At 38.0% G+C, this 14,284-nt stretch overlaps 1 long non-coding RNA gene across 1 annotated transcript; it reads left to right on the plus strand.

The window, feature by feature from the left end:
• The first annotated feature begins 833 nt into the window (after positions 1-833).
• Positions 834-13,239, plus strand: LOC139894630 (uncharacterized). Its single transcript, XR_011775120.1, has 6 exons — positions 834-1,524; positions 2,762-2,837; positions 2,996-3,098; positions 12,479-12,629; positions 12,767-12,923; positions 13,068-13,239. It is a non-coding gene; the product is annotated as an uncharacterized lncRNA (long non-coding RNA).
• Positions 13,240-14,284: the final 1,045 nt, after the last annotated feature.

Consider the following 14,284-nt stretch of genomic DNA (forward strand, 5'->3'; position numbering starts at 1 on the left):
CCATGAAGGAGACTGTAGACAAATCACGAGGGCCAAACTTGTACATAAAAGATTTAGATGATACAGTTTCAGATGAAAACCTCAGATTTTTCTCATATACTCAAGATATCGTAAAAGACAACCAGATTAAAATGAGATACGTTCAATCAACAACTCTGCTGATCTTTATACCAAAGCACTGTTAACTGCTATTTTCAGAACACACGTTCATAATATTGGCATGAGGCATGTTCAGAAGATGTAACAACTCAGGCGTTGCCTACTTGAGGGGGAGTCAACTTTATGCTGCACTCTTTTTCCCTTAGCTAAAGTTTTATCCCAATGAGTTTTCTTTAGCAAGGTTTTTAACGAGGCAGTACTAGTTATTCTCTAATAAAATTGTCATCCAAGGGGGAGTGTTATAAAATATCTAGATTGTGTTATAAAATATCTAGATTGGATGTTAATTTTATTATTATTATATTTCTTGCATAGTAATATTTTATACTATAAATAGACATGTATGGTAACCATTTAAGGTGCACCATTTCTCTTGAAATATCAATATCAATATTTCTTCTCTCCTTCTTCTCTCTTTTTCTCTCTTTGTTCTTATAACCATTAAAGGTAGTTATAAGCCTACTGAATTATAACATAAATATAATTATTGAATCAATTATAATTTTAAACTAACAAAATTGTTTTATTAAAAAATTAAATAAAAATAAATGAAATTTATATGATGTACGTAGTGCAAATGTTACCACACAAATTCTGGGACCCAACATTCACCTACTCATCTTCTTCAACATGGTTCAACCTCCATTTTAATTTCCAACCTCCCCATTTTAATTTCTAACCTCCATTTCATCTTCAAGATCTGCTGTAAAACTAAAAAGAAAAAAAAAATGAAAATAAAAGTGAATTAATCTCAGTGCTCACGTCCTCAAATATTTCACAAAAGCACGGTGGAAGGGACGAAGTGGAGGGCGGCCACCTGGGCGGCCTGCTGCCATCGGCGCCCAGGTGGGCGGTGGCCTGGGCGGCTGTGTGGACGGCAACAATGGGAGCAGCCTAATAATAATATCACAGCTCCTCACGTACAAACCGCAATCGTCTCCATCATCTCCCCAATAAATCAACATTAAATTCACCCTCACCGTCATTGTCGCCACCACACTCACCCGCCGTATTCACCGCTCCGCCACACTAGCTCCGCTTTTTCATACACTAGCGTCGGCCATTTTGCTAATTGTTACTCCGTCGTACACGGAGACATCGACTTTGATGTGAAAAGAAGCTCTTGTCGGCGATAATAAATGGCTGGATTCATTGGACTCATTCATCTCTACAATCTCACACGTAACCTAATTTCATAAAATCAAATCAATTCAAACTGAAGATTTATTTAGCAATACATTAGGTTACGGATCGAGTATAGCGTGTTCTTCAATCAATTTACCGCCTATGAAATTCTCGGATTGCAGTAAATCAACATCTAACAACGACAACAACTAATTGATCCGACTGCACGTTTGATATGAGGTATATTTTATTACCAATTGGTGTATCATATTTTGCATCAATTCTATAGCTTTTGATATAATTGTATGTACGTGTATTTGCAGTTTGAAGTATAATTTTTGTAATATGCACCTGCTTGCTTGTGATTTTTTATTACTAAGTACCACATTATTTAACATGCACTCCAGGTGTTCGATAAAATGTCTCGATGAAATTTGGTGTTAATTTGATTAGTTTAGTGAATATAGTATATTCAGTAAGTTAGTTACTCTTACATAAACCATTTATTAGGTATTTATGATAATGTAGATGTTAATCCTTTTGTACATAGATTGTGGGGCTGTTTAACATGTATTATATGTGTTCAATACATGTCTCATTTTGTAGCTACTTGCTAAATTGGATATTAATGTTAATTAATTTAGGCTATTTCAGTAAATTCAGGCATACTAGTATACATATAAGGAACAAATTAGATTATTAAATGGTCGTTGTGTTACTCAAGTTGGTTTGTTAGTTAAAGATAGTTATTTTTTTTAAGTTAATTACTTGTATTCTTCTTATCACATTGCCTTTAGCAGTATCTCTTTTATGTACCTTAATGTCTTGACCTTATAATTAGTACGATTCCTATTGTTTAACTTGAGACATAAAATGCTTGAAACTTGGTGATAGGTTACAGACGCTGATCTAACTATGCTTGCACTAGATAATGATTTTTTTTTTTTCTATAAAATACTTGTCTGTTACTCATACATTAAATGTTCCAGCGTCTTGATGCCTTACAGATTTCATTGGATCTTATTTTTTATTGTTGTGATAGGCCTATAAATGTCGTCTGCTGGAAACTTGCAATTTGTTTGGAGTTCATGGAAAAGATTAAAAATGTGAAACTTCGTATATAAAGTTTAAAATTTCAATGATCTTGATACCCTATATAGTTGAGGCTTTGATATGCGATTCTTGGATGATTTATTAAGGTTACTAAGTTATAGCACATGTGTTATCAGCTTAACTGAAGTAATCTCACATCTATGGCTGATCCTTAGACTATAAAACTTAATAGTCATAATAATGTTGTAGTGCTGATACGTATATTCTCCTTATAAATGTGTATCAACTCTTAACTAATCATTGATAAAACTTTATAGTCATAATAATGTTTTTATGTGTATACTTGATACCTCCTTAAAATTAACTATTATTTCTATATATATTTTTTTTAAATTTAACTGACGAGAAGCAATGCTTATGCTAGATCTGTCGGTGGATCACCGAAGAAAGTGTTAATATATTCTCAGTTTCTTGAGCATATACATTTCATTGAACAACGGGTAATTTTCTTGATATGATTCTATTATGACTATAAAGTTTTATGCCAGTAAGTACTCTGCCATGATATGGTATTACAATGATTGATGTTGATATAGTTGAACCGGTAACACATGTGCTATAACTTAGTAACATCTGTAATTATTTAACAAAAGTGCAGGTACTATTCTTCCCTGCGAACTTAACTATTGATCATGTATTACCTATGTCTCGTGGTGGGGAATTGAAGTGGGATTCTCAATTTCTACAATCAATACTGTAAGGTATGCTACATTTTTTTTATGTATTATATATATATATATATATATATATATATATATATATATTAAGGGTGACATTATGATGAGTACTTTTTTCAATGTTTGCGTGAAACAACCCAACCCGTAATAATCACGACAATTTTTTTTTTTTAATTAATAAACCATTAACGCCCAAATTAAACGGTTACATACAATCCATTTAACCAATATCACAAGTTTAATGTTTACAAACGGCAGAAAGGCCCTTTAGCAAATGTAATACAAGTTCGACCCATTAAAATGATAGTGTTAATCCAAACGACACTTGAGCATGGTTTGAGGCTAAACTACCCAAAACGCTAGGTCGACTTCCAAAAAGCTTCATCAAGCATCCAATGAGGGAAACTAGTGCCCAACAACCCCTTTCCCCTTCTCCACACCTGCATCTAAAAAGGTAAACAACGAGAGGGGTAAGCTAATGCTTAGTGAGTGCAACAATTATACGATCACATGTACAACCTACTTACTTGCAATCACTTACGCATTTACCGCATACATGCTAGCAATATAAATAATCATACTATCTCAAGTATAATACTAAACCTTCGATCACACAAGCTAGCATAGCAAAAGCATATAACTCGAACGATATAATATGCTACATTACGACACACAACCATGGTTAACCAATAATACAAAGGATGGTACTCGCATTTCCCATCGTTGTTCATAACAACCGTTGGAGTACTTAACACGTCGTACACTAACTCCACGAGTGGCATCTTAACACGTCGATACTTCACCCCGGGCGGTGTCTTAACACGTCGACACTTCACCCATTACAACTTTCGGAGTGGCATCTTAACACATCGATGCTTCACCCCCGAGTGGTGTCTTAACACGTCGACACTTCACTCGCCACGTGATATGTGGTGCCTTAGCACGTCGACACTTCACAACTCATGCTACACAAATAAATACATTATATATGCACGCATATAATTATTCCACTCACCTTATCGCCTTTGGTGAACTAGGAATCAAGCTCGCAACCTTCAATGTAATGCACCTATCACATTATGCATTTAATTAACATACAATCTAGTGGACTAACCACCAACACTTAACTCTTTAGCATTTAATGACCTAAATGCATTAAATGACTTACATCCACCAAAATCGCCCATTAATGGTCATGACTCATTATAAATCACTAAAAGCTAGTGATTAGAGTCTACTAACACCAACTAACACAATTGATGGGTATTTCATACCCATGTCACCCAACTAGGTCAACCATTACCCATTTGACCCATTTTAACAATTAGACTTACAATTTTTGTCAAACTTAGCTCATTAACACTCTTTCATCATTTTACAAGTGTATTAGTGACTAATAACACAATTAACACTTACAAATCCCAATTTACATGACCAAACCCTCGATCAACACCATTTGAGTTTCCTTACACCAAATTAACCCAAATTCACCCCTTTAAGTCCCCAAATGGGTCTTACAAGTCTCAAATGGCCAAACCCTAGTCATAATTAACTAAAACTCGAAACACGGAGTTAAGACTTACCAACACTACCCACTCGTAGCTAAGAACGAGGAGAACAATTTTACTTCTTGCCCTAAAGATCGAATCTCAAATCTTCACTCTCAAATCTCACTTTGAACTCAAATGGGTTTTGTGTTTTGAGAGGAATTAGAGAAAGAAAATGGAAAAGAAATGAATAAAAATGGATAAGTGGCTGAGATTTAGAGTCCTAATCAGATCTACACGCGAAAAGACGAATATACCCTCGAATTAGCCCTTTTTAAAACTGAATCCGAAGTCAGACTGGCAGCAAGGTCGCGGCGCGACCACTTCTAGCCGCGGCGCGGCGTTTCACAGGATTTTTGAGCTGTTTTGATCGACACCTGATTTTGATTTGTGTTACGTGTCGCAGCGCGACACTCACCCTCCGCGGCGCGGTAATACGTCTGAACTGGCCAGTTTTGACTATTTTAAATCAACAATTATTTATACGACTTGTACACTTCGTTCCCGCTTTATATATTCGCCTAGACTTCACCACGTAGTCTCACAGGACTTAATACACTCCTAAACCATATGTATACTCATACACACATACATTCTCATGCGTAATATATATATACATATCTCGTATACATCAAATTAACTCTTTATATCATTTAATCACGTAAACAAACGAATTATAAACGTACTAACGATTAAATATGTACCTTAATTCACGTATGGGAAAAACAGCATGTTACAACTCACCCCCACTTGAATCGGAGCGCGTCCTCGCGATCCATGCCGCATGACAAGCCGGAAGATAAACCAAAACAAACTCTTCGGATTGCCACGTAAACTCGGAACCCTTTCGATGACGCCATTGGACCTTAAAAGCACCTCTTTGTTACGCAACAGTTTAACCTTTTCATCAAGAATAGCTACCGGTTCTTCAACATACTCTAGCTTGTTGTTCAAAGTAATCTCATTTAATGGCACCCAAGTCGAGTCATCCGCAAGACACTTACGGAGATGGGAAACATGAAACGTGTTATGGATTCCCGCAAGCTCTTCGGGTAACTCTAGTCTATAAGCAACCTCGCCAACACGTGCCAAAACCTTGAAAGGACCAATAAACCGAAGAGCTAACTTTCCTCGTTTTCGAAATCGAATAACACCTTTCCATGGCGAAACCTTTAGCATCACCATGTCACCTTCTTGAAACTCAATCGATCGCCTTCCTTAATTTGCATAAGATTTTTGTCTATCTTGCGCCGCCTTTAGTCGAGCCCGAATCATCTCAATCTTACTATTCGTCTCTAAAACCAAATCGGTACTCCCGATTTCTCTTTGACCCACTTCACCCCAACAAATAGGAGTTCGACACCTACGCCCATAAAGCATCTCATAAGGTGGCATCCCAACACTAGTGTGGTAACTATTATTGTACGAGAATTCCACCAATGGTAAGTGCTCATCCTAACTACCGCCGAAATCAATAACACACGCCCTTAACATATCCTCCAACGTTTGATTTGTACGCTCGGTTTGACCGTCCGTTTGAGGATGATACGCCGCTCATTTTCAATTGAGTACCCATATCTTCATGAAACTTATTCCAAAACCGAGACGTGAAACGAGTATGTCGATCCGAAACAATAGATATAGGAACCCCATGTCTCGATATCACCTCCTTGATAAACAACTTGGACAAAGTTTCCGACGATATCGTTTCCCGAATGGGAAGAAACAAAGCACTCTTCGTCAACCGATCAACTATTACCCAAATCGTATCAAATTGGGTTCTCGCCGTCTTTGGTAATTTGGTGATGAAGTCCATGGTAATGTGCTCCCATTTCCATTTCGGGACTTCCAATGGTTGTAGCTTACCGTACGGCTTTTGGTGTTCGGCTTTAACTTGCAAACACGTGACGCATTGTTCAACATACTTAACAACATCACGTTTCATGTCGGGCCACCAATACTCTTTCTTCAAATCATAGTACATCTTTGTTGCACCCGGATGAACAGAATACTTTGACTTATGTGCTTCATCAAGTAGCACCCTTCGGTAATCGCCAATCTTGGGTACCCACACCCTACCTTGAAAGGACAACAAACCATGCGGGCCTAAGGTAATGGACTCCGTTTGCCCCACGATTCGTTCTTCATGCTTGTTGTTAACAAAAGCTTCAATTTGAATCTCACCGAGCTTCACAAGAAAATCGTTAGTAATAATCATGCGTAACGATCCTACTTGTATTGCCGGATGTTGACTCTTTCTACTTAACGCATCCGCGACCACATTCGCCTTGCCCGGATGATGAAGTATCTCACAATCATAGTCCGTTACCACATCCATCCACCTACGTTGACGATAATTCAAATCTCGTTGATTAAAGAGATGTTTCAAACTCTTATGATCCGAATAAATCGTACACTTGACACCATACAAGTAGTGGCGCCAAATTTTCAACGCATGAACCACACCGCCAATTCAAGATCATGAGTCGGGTATCTCTTTTTGTGTTCCTTTAATTGTCGGGAGGCGTAAGCGATGACTTTACCTCTTTGCATTAGAACACACCCGATTCCATTTAATGAGGCATCACAATAAACCGTCATATCTTCGATTCCCTCCGGTAATACCAACACCGGAGCTTTACACAATTTCTCTTTTAACAATTGAAAAGCAATTTCTTGCTCGTTTTCCCATTTAAACCTCACGTTCTTCCTGGTCAACTTCGTTAACGGAGAAGCGATTTTAGAAATGTCTTGGATAAACCGACGAAAATAACCGGCCAATCCGAGAAAACTTCAAATTTCTGTAGGCGTAGTCGGTTTTCCCCAATTCTTCACCGTCTCAATCTTCCCCGGGTCTACTTGAATACCTTCTCGATTCACAATATGGCCAAGGAATTGCACTTCCCTTAGCCAAAATTCACATTTGGAGAATTTTGCATACAACTTCTCCTTCCGCAAGGTCTTCAACACTTCACGCAAATGGTGCTCATGTTCCTTCATACTCTTAGAATAAACAAGTATATCGTCAATGAACACAATTACCGACTTGTCCAACATAGGTTGGCACACCCGGTTCATAAGATCCATGAATGCCGCCGGTGCATTCGTAAGACCAAAAGGCATAACCACAAACTCATAATGCCCGTAACGCGTTCGAAAAGCCGTTTTCTCTATATCTTCCTCACGGACCCGCACTTGGTGATAGCCGGACCGTAAGTCAATCTTAGAAAAGTAGGTTGCACCTTGGAGTTGGTCAAACAAATCGTCAATCCGAGGTAATGGATAACGATTCTTGATCGTCACTTTGTTCAACTCTCGATAATCGATGCACATCTGCATGCTACCATCTTTCTTCTTCACAAATAAAACCGGAGCACCCCATGGCGAGGCACTCGGTCGAATAAAACCCTTTTCAAGCAACTCTTGGGTTTGATTTAACAACTCTTGCATTTCCGTCGGCGCTAAACGATAAGGGGTTTTAGCAATGGGAGTAGCTCCCGGAACCAACTCAATGCGAAATTCAACTTGTCTTTCCGCCGGAACACCCGGTAACTCATCCGGAAAAACGTCTTCAATTTCCTTTACCACCGGAATTTCACGAGTAGATGGTGGTTCATCACGAGTATCAACCACATGGGCAAGAAAAACCATACCACCACTCTTAAGAAAACGTCGCGCTCGTTCATAAGTGCATAATGGTACGAGTCTTCTTCGTTTATCGCCATGTATAATCAACTCTCCCCCACTTGGGGTCTTTACACGAATGAACTTTTCATGGCATGCAATATCGGCTCTATAACGATCGAGCCAATCCATACCAACAACAATATCAAACTCACCCAAGGTCATCGGAATGAGATCAATTTTAAACGTTTCGGTACCAAACACAACATTACAATCCTTACACACATCAACCCCTAGCACCGTCTTACCATCCGCTATTTCGACTTCTACCGGATGACTTAACTTAGCTAGCGGTTTGTTAAGCTTAGACACAAATCGAGGCGACACAAAAGACAAATTAGCACCGCTATCAAATAATATCCTTGCCGGATTAGAGTTAACCATGAAAGTACCCGAGACAACTTCATTGGATTGCTTCGCCTCATCATTGGTCATCAAATAATTTCGCCCCCGAGCCGTACCCGCCGCTTTCTCCAATTTCTTAACATGATCACCCCGTAAATCGGGACACTCCGTCCTTCGGTGCCCTTCTTTACAACAATTAAAACAAGTGGGCTTGGTTGTAGATGATGGTTTTGGACAATCACGAGCCATGTGCCCCTTTTGTCCACAATTGTAGCACGCATAAGTAAAATCTCCGGAAGCACCCTTCTTCACACTACCAACACTCTCGGAGCCCTTCTTGTTCTTTTTGTTTGAAAAGTTCGAATGACTAGTAGCTTCAAACTTCCTTTTGCCAAAAGTAAAGCCGCTTTTTCTCAAGACGAGCGACTCAAAACCTTTGGCCATATTAAACAACTCATAAAAACTTTTCATCACGTTCACACTAATCTTCTCTTGATAACTATCGTTCAAGGTTCAGTAAAAGTCTTCCTTCAACATTTGATCATTACCGATATACTCCGGGCAAAATTGGGTCTTCGCCAAGAAAGTGGACTTAATAGTGTTCAAGTCCATTGACCCTTGCCTCAAAGTACGCAACTCGTCTTTAAGCCTTGAAAGATCGGCCGACGTTCGGTATTCCTTGAAAAATTCTACCTTGAATTCATCCCACGTGAATTCCATACATTGTTCTTCACCATAAAGTTGGATTTTCGCGTCCCACCACAACTTAGCATCATCTCTCAACATGCTACAACCGTACATCTTCTTGACATCCTCTAGGAAAGCCGCATGATGACTTTTCAAAATGGCCTCAACTTTGGCCGTGAACTCGGGGTCCTCACTCGTGCCCCCATTTTCGATGTCGTGTCCGTTTCTCATCTTCATTCTATAAAACGGAAGAGGTTATACAACGAAACGAAAAGACATGACACATATATATACACTTATACACCTTACCGCCCCATCTTGCTCAACAATCGCCGTACATCGCTTGTTCGACACGACTTGCACCCGTAAAAATGGTAGCTAGTCATTGTTACGCAAGCATCTCGCATTAACTTGCTAGTACAACGTCTATCTCGCTTGATGGATTTCAAATACAACACAAAACAAATAGCGCAAGGTTAGTTCACATAAACCTATGCACTAACCAAACCCAATCCGACCCGAAGTCCTACAAGTTCCGCATAAAACGCATACACAATAAAGTCTAAGTCTAGACACTTATCTCAAGTCGCCTAAATCCCTTAGACCATGCTCTGATACCACTTGAAACAACCCAACCCGTAATAATCACGACAAATTTTTTTTCTGAATTAATAAACCATTAACGCCCAAATTAAACGGTTACATACAACCCACTTAACCAATATCACAAGTTTAATGTTTACAAATGGCACAAAGGCCCTTTAGCAAATGTAATACAAGTTCGACCCATTAAAATGATAGTTTTAATCCAAACGACACTTGAGCATGGTTTGGGGCTAAACTACCCAAAACGCTAGGTCGACTTCCAAAAAGCTTCATCAAGCATCCAATGAGGGAAACTAGTGCCCAACAACCCCTTTCCCCTTCTCCACACCTGCATCTAAAAAGGTAAACAACGAGAGGGGTAAGCTAATGCTTAGTGAGTGCAACAATTATACGATCACATATACAACCTACTTACTTGCAATCACTTACGCATTTACCGCATACATGCTAGCAATATAAATAATCATACTATCTCGAGTATAATACTAAACCTTCGACCACACAAGCTAGCATAGCAAAAGCATATAACTCGAACGATATAATATGCTACATTACGACACACAACCATGGTTAACCAATAATACAAAGGATGGTACTCGCATTTCCCATCGTTGTTCATAACAACCGTTAGAGTACTTAACACGTCGTACACTAACTCCACAAGTGGCATCTTAACACGTCGATACTTCACCCCGAGCGGTGTCTTAACACGTCAACACTTCACCCATTACAACTCTCGGAGTGGCATCTTAACACGTCGATACTTCACCCCGAGCGGTGTCTTAACACGTCAACACTAACTCCACAAGTGGCATCTTAACACGTCGATACTTCACCCCGAGCGGTGTCTTAACACGTCAACACTTCACCCATTACAACTCTCGGAGTGGCATCTTAACACGTCGATGCTTCACCCCCGAGTGGTGCCTTAGCACGTCGACACTTCACAACTCATGCTACACAAATAAATACATTATATATGCACGCATATAATTATTCCACTCACCTTATCGCCTTTGGTGAACTAGGAATCAAGCTCGCAACCTTCAATGTAATGCACCTATCACATTATGCATTTAATTAACATACAATCTAGTGGACTAACCACCAACACTTAACTCTTTAGCATTTAATGACCTAAATGCATTAAATGACTTACATCCACCAAAACCGTCCATTAATGACCATGACTCATCATAAATCACTAAAAGCTAGTGATTAGAGTCTACTAACACCAACTAACACAATTGATGGGTATTTCATACCCATCTCACCCAACTAGGTCAACCATTACCTATTTGACCCATTTTAACAATTAGACTTACAATTTTAGTCAAACTTAGCCCATTAACACTCTTTCGTCATTTTACAAGTGTATTAGTGACTAATAACACAATTAACACTTACAAATTCCAATTTACATGACCAAACCCTAGATCAACACCATTTGGGTTTCCTTACACCAAATTAACCCAAATTCACCCCTTTAAGTCCCCAAATGGGTCTTACAAGTCTCAAATGGCCAAACCCTAGCCATAATTAACTAAAACTCAAAACACGGAGTTAAGACTTACCAACACTATCCACTCGTAGCTAAGAACGAGGAGAACAATTTTACTTCTTGCCCCAAAGATCGAATCTCAAATATTCACTCTCAAATCTCACTTTGAACTCAAATGAGTTTTGTGTTTTGAGAGGAAATAGAGAAAGAAAATGGAAAAGAAATGAATAAAAATGGATAAGTGGCTGAGATTTAGAGTCCCAATTAGATCCACACGCGAAAAAACGAATATACCCTCGAATTAGCCCTTTTTAAAACTGAATCCGGAGTCAGACTGGCAGCAAGGTCGCGACGCGACCACTTCTAGCCGCGGTGCGGTGTTTCACAGGATTTTTGAGCTGTTTTGATCGACTCCTGATTTTGATTTGTGTTACGTGTCGCGGCGCGACACTCACCCTCCGCGGCGCGGTAATACGCCTGAACTGACCAGTTTTGACTATTTTAAATCAACAATTATTTATACGACTTGTACACTTCGTTCCCGCTTTATATATTCGCCTAGACTTCACCACGTAGTCTCACAGGACTTAATACACTCCTAAACCATATGTATACTCATACACACATACATTCTCATGCGTAATATATATATATATATATATATATATATATATATATATATATATATATATACATATCTCGTATACATCAAATTAACTCTTTAAATCATTTAATCACGTAAACAAACGAATTATAAACGTACTAACGATTAAATATGTACCTTAATTCACGTATGGAAAAAACGGGATGTTACATTGCGAGTCAGTATTAGATTGTTAGCTGATTGGTAGCTACCGGGTTGGTTAAAAACACATCTGATCCACGATTTTGGTGTGACGACTCTTTAAAAGGTAAAAAGCTTTAGATCCTTTTTTATTCATGACGATCGTTTATGTATAAATTACTCTTTGACAATTTTCTCTTTTGTAACAGGTTGTTATGTTGACTAATTATTTTATTTGTTCTCAATGAAGATTTGATGTATAACATAACCAAAAACAGAGGTTTAGTGTTTGTTTCAATGGGATTACAAGAGGAAGCATTGGAGGATTTCACACATCTTCAATCTTATGCAAGTGTTTGTTTGGCCATAAACTGTTTCTTTACTCGTAATGCTGACATCAGGTTCAGAACATTCACTTGATTTTCAAACCATAAGAATTTTGTTCTGCATTTTGGCTGAGTATCTCTTTACCTTTGATCGTACCAAATTCAACTTTTATAATATGTAAACACTTAACATTCTTCATGGTCTATGCCAGTTGAAAATGATTGTTCTAGGGGAACTATGTGGTCGAGATAAGTACTCCTTAGTTGAAGCCCTTAAAGCCGGAAAAATTGATAAATCAGTATGCACTTGGGTCAGCGGAGCGAAACTTGTGCTCGTCTCTTTAAGTCTGAATTTAATTCGGATTTATGGTGAGTGATAAATTGTTTTTCTTTTACCCTTGTTGGAAGCATAGACTGTCAATTTCCTTTGTTTATCTAATATTTTATATTATAATTATAACTATATTATATATTATAATTGTAATTGTAATTAACCCCGACTTTATGTTTCAGGGGATCAGGAGTGATGGTGAAATGGACCGTAGAAGCTAAAAAACAAGCACTATAGGATATTGGAGCCATTGTCCCCACATTGTACAAGGCATTTTGATAATTGTATGAGCATTAACAGACGACACATAAACTTCTTGTGATTCATATATTCATATTATTTACATATTAACTAACAGACAAAAGTTATGAATAGTAATTAGGGGTATTTTCGACTTTCCACCTTTTTTTTTTAAATTTTAATTAAATTTCATTTTACCAACAACGTCCCCACACTTTTTTGAAAAATTCAAATCGACCCCCCAAACAGGGGGTAAAGTGTCAAATAATCATTTTCATAAAAAAAATCTTAAATAAACTCCACCCAAATATTCAACGGGTCATATCTGCTCGCTCGCAACGAGTTAAATTTTTCCAACAACATTGTTAAACTCGAAATAATTTTAGGAACACAATGTCACTAGCTATACGCAAAACGGACGCTTTTTAAAAAAGCTAAATATTTGGGGTACTTTTCATACACGTTGATTTTGCGTTAAATTTTTAAAAGTCGACAATTCCATAGCGAAACGCGGAGATGCACATATATTGTTAATTTAAAATAACATTTAAATCTCTCACGGGTTATACCTTTTAGTTCGACTCGAGTTGCGCTTCAACGACATCATCGTTAGCTACAAAATAATTTTACTAAACGCAATAAAATACATTGAAAACCGAACCCCCGGCGCGAAGCGAGGGTTCGTTAACTAGTTATTACTATTGTTATGTATAAATAATTTTGATAATTTTTGTTTAAGAGGTTATTTGCATGTTCATTCCTATTAATTAGAAGACGAAAATTTATGTTCAACGATGCTTAAGAATATATCTTATTAATATTGTTGACCATAATTGTTATAGAGGTAGCAAATTTTAACAATTGTAATCATGTTTTGGCAAAAGAGTGACCACTTTTTGATCACTAACGGTCAATGTGAGTGACCACCTTTTGGTCACTGATGGTCAATGTGAGTGACCACTTTTTGGTCACAGATGAGCAAAGCGAGTGACCATTTTTTCGTCACTAGTAGTAGTGACCATAAAAAGTGACCACTATATGTTGGTCATTATAGTGACCATTTTATTATTTTGGTCTCTAATAAAGTTTTGTGACGGACCTATAGTGACGAGAAGTGATCAATTCTTTTGGTCACTAATTTGAATTAGTGACCATTTTT

The sequence above is a fragment of the Rutidosis leptorrhynchoides genome, chromosome 2 (assembly GCF_046630445.1).
Source record: "Rutidosis leptorrhynchoides isolate AG116_Rl617_1_P2 chromosome 2, CSIRO_AGI_Rlap_v1, whole genome shotgun sequence".
NCBI lineage: Eukaryota > Viridiplantae > Streptophyta > Magnoliopsida > Asterales > Asteraceae > Rutidosis > Rutidosis leptorrhynchoides.